Consider the following 9,691-nt stretch of genomic DNA (forward strand, 5'->3'; position numbering starts at 1 on the left):
CTGCTCTCTTATAGAACCCAAGACTACCAGCCCAGAGATGGCACCACCCACAAGGGACCCTCCCCCTTGGTCACTAATTGAGAAAATGCCCTGCAACTGGATCTCATGGAGGCATTTCCCCAACTGAAGCTCCTTTCTCTGTGATAACTCCAGCTGTGTCAAGTTGACACAAAATTAGCCAGTACAGGTACTAAAATGAGTTCCACATCCTATTTCATAAGAATGCATAAAGACATGGAAACTGTTCTTCATGTTTCAAGCATTGTTTCCTTAAACCTGAAGAAAAATCACCTAATCTCATGGATTAAATAGAAGAAAAGAAAAAAAAAATCTCAAACAAGGTACTCATTTTAGCCTATTAGTGGTCTGACTGAGCTAATTTGGCAGTAAAAGCTGGAATGAAAACGTTCAACAGAAAAGAACTTGGAAATTACAGAGGGGAAATTCAGTGGGTCGTTCTGGTGTTGCTTGGACCTTTTCTAAAGGGAAACATGCATTTTGTCCACTGATGGATACTGCTAACTGGACTCTAGAATAATATTTCAAGTAGATCCGTAAGGTACTGCAGTGGATCATCAGAATGACAGGGCTGCTTGGCTGCGCTCTGTGTCTTAAGTAACCTATGTTAAGTAAGGAAACAGGAATAATTTCTGTCTTCAGGTTTATTGATACTTTTATTATTGTTCTAGACTAAAGCCCATCCATATCTTTTGTGTCATTAAATAGGCTGGCTGATGCTCGAAAGACGTCAGTTATGTCTTACTGTTTGTAGGGTACACCAATTCTGTATTCTGACTTCTCTTTAGTTTTCTGTTTATCAGAAAGTACAACATAGAAATCAGTACAACCATGTTGTTCTTTTTCACTGTGAATTCAGATTTTGGGTTCTGCACCCCAAATCAGGTTGCAGTCTGGACATAGTCACTTCATTGACCAATGTGCACTAAGAAATGTGCACATTGGTGATACAAGGTTTGAGCCAGTGACTGGGCAGGCGAGAGAGGAATGTGTGACTTCGATTAAAGTGAGGGGATATCAGGTATGGACCACAAGAAGAAAGACAAAGGAGCAGAGAGAATGGAGTTGCCATGAGATAAGATGGATCATGAACACCTTGCCAAGAGATGCTCACCCTAAGGACACACATGGAACAGGGCAAGATTCAGTTGACAAGTAGCAGGGCACTTATCTGGTTATTAATAATCAGGTTAGAATAGCTCAGAACCTGCCCAGCATAGTGTCAGCAGCTTATTAATAAAGTCCAGCCCCATATGTAGCAGAGAATGGCCTTGTCAGGAATCAGTGGGAGGAGAGGCCCTTTGTCCTATGAAAGCTTGATGCCCCAGTGTAGAGGAATGCCAGGGCAGGGAGGTTGGAGTGGGTGAGTGAGTGGGTGGGTGAGGGGGGGCATTCTCATGGAAGCAGGGGGAGGGGAAAGGTGATAGGAGGTTTCAGGAGGGGAAAATATTTAAAATGTAAATAAAGAAAATATCCAAAAATAAAATCAAATCTGATGTCTCTGTCATTTCTAAGGATACTAAAGAGACTAGAGTGAGGCAGATACTCCCATAAAGTTACTACCACACAACCAGGAAAGGCAAGCCTCAGACAGGTCTGTGGAGCAGGAAGACAGGGTACTCCAGAAAGGGAATATGTTCCATGCCAGAAACAAATAGTATCATCTAGGCAGAAAGAATGGCAAGGACAATGGGAACCTAAACCAATGCCACGCCTCACAAGTCATGCAGCCTGTCTGTCTCCTTTAGGTCTCAGAAGGCTTCCTCTACGGTTAATCTGGAAACTCCATCCCTGGACTGCAACTTGCTGAGACTGGATTGAAGATATTAGTTTGTATAGGTCCAGGTAGGCTTTAATTAGTCCTATACAGGCAAGTGAGGTAAACAAAGAGGATGGTATTTTTGGAAAGCCTGTCACCCCTGGAAGGGAAGGGAATGCAAGCCCAGGAAAGGGAAGAAGGGTTTTTTTTTGTTTTTTTGTTTGTTTGTTTGTTTTTTTAATGTACTATATATTTTTTAATTTATTTATTATTATTTTCTTTATTTACATTTCAAATGCTATACCCCACCCCCGCCCCTGCTCCCTTACCCACCCACTCCCACTACTTGGCCCTGGCCTTCCCCTGTGCTGGGTCATATAAAGTTTACAAGAACAAGGGGCCTCTCTTCCCAATGATGGCTGATTAGGCCATCTTCTGCTACATATGCAGCTAGAGATTCAAGCTCAGGGGGTACTGGTTAGTTCATGTTGTTGTTCCACCTACAGGGTTGCAGCCCCCTACAACTCCTTGGGTACTTTCTCTAGCTCCTCCATTGGGGGCCCTGGGTTCCATCCAATAGCTGACTGTTCAACATCCTTAGTCATCAGGGAAATGCAAATCAAAACAATCCTGAGATTCCATCTCACACCAGTCAGAATGGCTAAGATTAAAAATTCAGGTGAGAGCAGATGCTGGTGAAGTTGTGGAGAAAGAGGAACACTCCTCCATTGCTGGTGGGATTGCAAGCTTGTACAACCACTCTGGAAATCAGACTGCCAGTTCCTCAGAAAATTGGACATAGTACTACCGGAGGACCCAACAATACCTCTTCTGGGCATATACCCAGAAGATCTTCCAACTGGTAATAAGGACACATGCTCCACTATGTTCATAGCAGCTTTATTTATAATAGCCAGAAGCTGGAAAGAACCCAGATGTCCCTCAATAGAGGAATGGATACAGAAAATGTGGTACATTTACACAATGGAGTACTACTCAGCTATTAAAAACAATGAATTTATGAAATTCTTGGGCAAATGGATGTAACTGGGGGATATCATCCTTAGTGAGGTAACCCAATCACAAAAGAAGTNACTAGATATGCACTCACTGATAAGCGGATATTAGCCCAGAAACTTAGAATACCCAAGATACATTATGCAAAACACAAGAAAACCAAGAAGGATGACCATCGTGTGGATACTTCATTTCTCCTTAGAGTAAGGAACAAAATACTCATGAAAGGATACAGGTACAGAGACAAAATTTAGAGCTAAGATGAAAGGATGGACTATCCAGAGACTACCCCATCCGGGGATCCATCCCATCATCATCCACCAAACCCAGATACTAATGCACATGCCAGCAAGATTCTGCAGAAGGGACCCTGATATTGAGACCTCTTGTGAGGCTATGCCAGTGCCTGGCAAACACAGAAGTGGAAGAACGGTTTTTAATCCCAGCTGCTGCTCTGCCTCTTTCCACAGTTTCTCCGGATTGCATGGACTCAGGGAGAGAGGAAGGAGAACTAGAGGAAACACCCTGGGCCAGATCACTCCTCTAGAGAAGCATGATGGTTGCCTTTTGCCTGAAGGGCTGAACTACTTAAGTCATGGCTGGCACTGGTCCAGACCCTGCTAGAGGACATTCACACATAATAAGTATTATAGTTTGTAGAGATTAAGATTTTAAATTACCATAGGATCCCAAATTGTAACCACCATCACTAACTGTTACTATAACAACCATTACCTATGTGAAGAAATATCATATCTACCTTGATGAAAACTAAGGGTATATACTAAATAAAGAAAAAATACATAGGCTGGATCCATAATTTCTTTTTTGTGTCTTTAGTCTCTTCTAATAAAATAATTCTCCATCAGATCACTAAGTATAAAACACCATACTACTGTGGTGTTATTACAGTGAATGGGTAAAAATTCAACACTGTCTTTAGAGTTTACTTCTCTCCCTGCTACAAATGATCAGCTATCTCTATTCACCCTGTAATCCCTTACTAATCTTTCAAATCCCAGCAACTTGTAAAGTCCATAGTAAAGCCTTAACTAATTCTCCTGGAGTGAGTGAGATAATCACTATTGTTATCTGTAATCCTCCATTACCCTGTATGCTCATTAAGTATGCTTACAGGTTAACACTGGAGCCTGTCTGTTTACATGACATTATCAGACTGGGAACATTCTGATGGCAGAGAACCCATGTGTTCGCTTCAGCTTCCTATTCCTTGCAAGCCATATTTACTAATTAACCACTGAATGCAGACTATATTCATTTTCTAAAGAATGCACTTCATTACTGAATATCTTTTCAAGCCAATATTTAGTTCAGGCTTAATGATAAAGATAAAAGTGTAAAATATGGGAAAGAAAATATGAAGATTTATATTCAGAATTTCTGAGTTATAATTAGCTGCATCATTTTGGACCTATGCCTTCATCTTTTAAAAATGCTATGGCATTCTATCATATGGAATGTTTTCTAAAACACATTAAATTTTGATTATGAAAATTGAAAACTTTTATAGTTGGTTTCTTTATGCGGACTTTTTACATAGTTCTTAAGATTTTTTATTTTTTAGTTTAAATGAGGTTTAAGATTCATTTAGATCCAGAAAGATGTAATAATATTCACAATGTGAGGATGACATGGGATGCTATCAAATGTGCCTGACGAATGGATTTTTTGATTTCCAAAACTAAGAGAAAAATAATAGCTGTGAGTTTAAAGTCGTAGAAGAATCAAAATAGAGGATTTGTAATAAGTATGACTCAAACATAAGGATCAAAACCTAAATATGTATTTGTAAATATTCAGCTACTGAAACTGGGAAATTGCAAATCAAGTTAAAAGCAGCTTCTAGTTTTGTCTGCTGATTAAATATGTATGCAGCAGTAGAAAGCAAAAGAGCATCCAGGGCAAAATGTCAGCATTCTTCCTTCATAATACAGTAGCTGGCAAGGGCTATTATGTTTATTTAAGTATGATCAGATTTTGAGCAGTGTGGGAGCTGTGTTATCACAAGACTCGATGCATGCAGAAAGGTTGTTGTGAAATGTGCTTTCTATCAATAAAGAACCTCCCTGCTACTAACAGTTTATTTACTCTTCATTGTATTTATTGTCCAGGAAGCATGTAATAATTCCATTCTCCTACTTTCTATAAGGAATGTCCCTAAATTATTTCGAATAATTTTGGACTTGCTGAATAATTAGCCATATATTTACATGCACGTTGAAGCCAAAATTGCCTTCCTAAAACTAGAAGTGCTAAAAGAAGATTTTCATCACCAAAATAGAGTACGAATGAAACAAACATGTAGAGGAATTTCAGCCTAGCATATGGGGCTGCTCTGGCAAGGGATCACATCCAAAGCCCTTCTAGGTCTGTGTGATCTGGCTGGAATGCTGTCATACCATACATCTTTAATCTCTTTTGTTGGAATACAGACATGCCCTTAGTATGCCACTGTAACCCCAAACAATGAAAGTAAGGTTATTTTACCGAAGGAAGCTGTCATGTTTGAGAGTAATGCCTGATTGGTGAGCAAAGTTGAGGATCAGAGAAAGATTTGAGAGAATGAGTCAGGATACAGTACAACCAACTGTCAGAACAGCACAGGAAAGAGAGAACTAAGAAGAGCATTACAGAGAGAGTCAGGAATGATACAAGTCAGTCCAGCTAAGCTCAGGCCATGCAGTGGAGTTCGGTTGATTTCACGCAGTTCCTTTCAGTTCATGAAGTCAATGCAGTTCAGTTCATGAAACTCAGAGTCAGGTTTTCCATGAAGAACAGTTCAGAGAGAAGCTTAGAGAAGCTGTTTGAATCAGTCAGCTTGGAGAGGAGTCTGAGCCAGAACACTTGATTTTAACCAGCCACCCACAGCTCAGAAAGAACGAGAAAGGGTGAGCTTATTCAGCAATAAGCATCTGAGATGACAATAACAAGGGGCAAATAAAAGTTTTTGCTATTAATACAGTAATAGTCCCTTCTTCAGAAGTATTGTACTTGATAATTGTCCACCAAGAAATCTGAGTGCAAAGAATAAATATGTACACTGAATCAAAGGACTGTCGAAGAAAAATCAGGAAATAAAACTCAATTTGAAATTAGTTCTGGTCATTGTCATAAGATCAAGGACTTATGTTCTTGACCCACTCCAATGTCAATGTCTGCTTTGCCTGCATGTGGCTGGCTCCATGCTGACGTAACTCAGTTTATAAAAATCAGATTACCTAGAGCATTGTAAAGAGAATAGCAAAGACCAAGAGTATTAATGTGGAAAACTAGTCAAAAATTACAACACCCAAAGGGAAGTAAGTGGGTAGAAACATGTCTACAACATTTTATACTCTTCTAAGTCTGAAAACACTTGCCACACTGAGACACTGGTGGGTGGCATGAGCCCTTAGCACAGAAATAAGAAATGCAGGATCTCAAGTCGCCTCTGTTGTTAGACTAACTCATCTGAAAGCGAATAGAACAATCCCTGTGTTTTCTAAACTAAGCCCACTACTATGTTAAAAAGTATGAATACAGACACAAAATACATTATTTTATACCTCTCCTCGACTCATGGGGAACTACAAACTTCAGTGATATAATTTGATCATTCATTCACTTCCTAGCTGGTAGATCTCATTGTTGCTGGGAAACACACACAGAGTTTTGAAGGACTGTGTTAGTTATTAATAATCTCAAGAATTAATATTCAGGAAAAGCTAAATGTCACCTACTTCTCAGATTGCATCTTTCTTGTTGGTTTTAGCCAAAAGTGGACAGATTCTTTTGTTGGATTAAAAATTTCCCCTGTATTCCTTTTAAGTTATTTGCATTGTGAGAGTATGTGGGTGGTTTTTCTAACAAAATTTTCATTGCTGTTCTAATAAGATGATACGATGCATCTATTTATAACAACAATAAGCACAGCTGCAAAACGGGTCATAAAAATATGACATGAAAATTTTGTAACTAACACGTCAGCTGTAATTGAGAAATAAATTAAATGATCCATCTGCTTCCCATCATTGATTTCAGTATTTCTCTAGGATTTAAATATTTAAACAAAAATGAACATTATTTATTAATTAATTACTCACTAACTAAATTGCCACATTTATATTGATTACACCCATAATATGTTACCAATCCATAACATATGGTTGCTTTTTTCCAATACAGTCAAGTTTAATGAGCGTATAAACTCTGTATCTCATTAATATAGCTTCCTCCTTAACCTTTACTACTAAGTTCATCTGAGTTGGTGGTGTATATGCTTTTGCTATAATGGACATGGTTATAATATTATCTATCCTTATGATTAGGAATGAGTTAGACATATTTGGAAGGTACAGTAAATAGATGACAAATGTTTGGTGTGTCAAATCATAAGATGAAACATTTTGATAATTTGGTTTTCTGGTGAGAATAAAGTTAGCTAGTTATCACTGAGATGAATTAAATATAACCATAGCCTTTATCACTTTTATTTGTAAAAGTCTCACAGTGACATGGCATATATTACCTCAGGGAACACAGTAGCAGATATACTTTCTTTTTTTCAAATATAATATTGTATATTATGATCACTATTATTAGTTAGTGTTGCTTCATGTTTAACTCCTTGATGTTTAAACTATATTGTCTCTTGAGCTTCCAGGCTCATCATGCCTCAGCCAAGTGACCTAACTGTAATACTTACAGAGTGAGAGGCCATAATCACAAGATTGTATATAGGCATGTGTAGGGGAATTTCCCTTAGTTATTTGATTGACTGATAAAAATGACAAAAACCAATCACTGGGCAAAGATATGGAGGCCATATCTTCTGGACAGCAGAGGAAAACAACGGGAGAACAGGGTTAGATGAGACTGAGGAAGGAGGGAGAAGATAGAGGAGTCACAAGTAGCTAGGGATTTCATAGTTGGGCAGTAAAGTAGTGAAGTGGTGTATTTGTCTAATCTAAGTGTACGACTTGTAATTATATTATTGAGTAGTGTGTTCTTTGCTTGAGTATTTTGGGGTTAGAGATTTACCATTATACATCTGGCTCGTTTAAGTCTCTAGTGTTTTAATTTTTCAGGGCTAAGGGGATCTGAGTGAGCTGGCATTCTGCAGGCCAGCCACAGGGAGTGGATGGCCTGAGAAATGAAAGTGGAAGTTCCAGGCAAGATGGCCACACAGAGCTAGCCATGGGGGGGGGGGTGGATGGAAACTGTTCCTGCGAGCACAATAACCAAATTTAGCATGGGTTCATTTTAAAACTAGATTCTACAGGAATGCTTTGTCATCCAATGTCTTTTTCATTTAATTTTATAAATAATACATACATTATAATTATAACAAGAAATGTAGGTAAAATAAATAAAATGTATAACTGTATGTTCATAGCAGCCTTATTTATAATAGTCAGAAGCTGGAAAGAACCCAGATGTACCTCAACAGAGGAATGGATACAGAAAATGTACATTTATAGAATGGAGTACTACTCAGCTATTAAAAACAATGAATTNATGAAATTCTTAGAAAAATGAATGGATCTGGAGGATATCATCCTAAGTGAGGTAACACAATCACAAAATAACACACATGATATGCACTCACTGATAAGTGTGTATTAACCCAGAAGCTCAGAATACCCAAGAACAATTTGTAAAACACATGAAACTCAAGAAGGAAGAACAAAGTGTGGATACTTCATTTCTCCTTAGAATTGAGAACAAAATCCCCTTGAAAGGAGTTACAAAGACAAAGTATGCAGCAGAGAATGAAGGAAGGACCATCCAGAGACTTCCCCACCTGGGTATCCATCCCATAAATAACCACCAAACCCAGACACTATTGCAGAAGCCAACAAGAGCTTGCTGACAGGAGACTGATATAGCTGTCTCCTGAGAGGCTCTGCCTGACTAATACAGAAGTGGATGCTCAGAGTCATCCATTAGATAGAACACAGAGTCCCCAATATAAGAGCCAGAGAAAGTACCCAAGGAGCTGAAGGGGTTTGCAGCCCCCTAGGAGGACAACAATATGAACTAACCAGTAACCCCAGAGCTCCCTGGTACTAAATCACCAATCAAAGAAAACACACAAAGAGACTCATGGCTCTAGATACATATGTAGCTGAGGATGGTCTAGTCAGTCATCAACAGGAGAAGAGGCCTTTGGTCCTGTGAAGGTTCTATACCCCAGTATAGGGGAATGCCAGGGCCAGGAAGCAGAAGTGGGTAGGTTGGGGAGCAGGGGGAGGAGAGAGAGGATAGGGGATTTTTGGATGGGAAAGTAGGAAAGGAGATAATATTTGAAATGTAAATAAAGAAAATATCTAATAAAAATAAATTTTAATTAAGCAATATGGCTGCACTGATAAGGGATCACATCTAAAGACCTTCTAAGTCTAAGTAATCATGATGAAATGCAGAGATTCCTTGGATTACAGTATGATCAGGCTAGAATACAGACACATTCTTAGTATACACCTTTAATCCTTAACAATGAATGTAGGGTTAGTTTGTGTAAAGAAGCATCCATGTTTGAAAGTGAAGTCAAATTGAAGGGTAGATACAGTGATGAGTCAGAGAAAGATATGACAGAATTAGTCAGATATAAGATACACCCAACTCTCATGATAATAGACAGGAAAAAGAGAAGACTTAAAAGTGAAATGCAAAGAGGGGAGCCAGCTTTACTGGAACAGTTTTACAGAGAAAGGTTTCAGGTGAAGACAGAACGAACCAGAGAATGAGAAGGAACCAGAAGATTAGAAGAAATTGCCAGAGTTAGTTTGAGGCTAAGGAGAGTAATTCAGTCAGAAGCCAAGAGAAGTCAGTTTGAACCAGTTAGCCTGGAGAGAAGCCTTAAGTCAGAGCAGCTGAGTTGAGCCAGTCAGCCAA

This window comes from Mus pahari, chromosome 1, assembly GCF_900095145.1.
Source record: "Mus pahari chromosome 1, PAHARI_EIJ_v1.1, whole genome shotgun sequence".
NCBI lineage: Eukaryota > Metazoa > Chordata > Mammalia > Rodentia > Muridae > Mus > Mus pahari.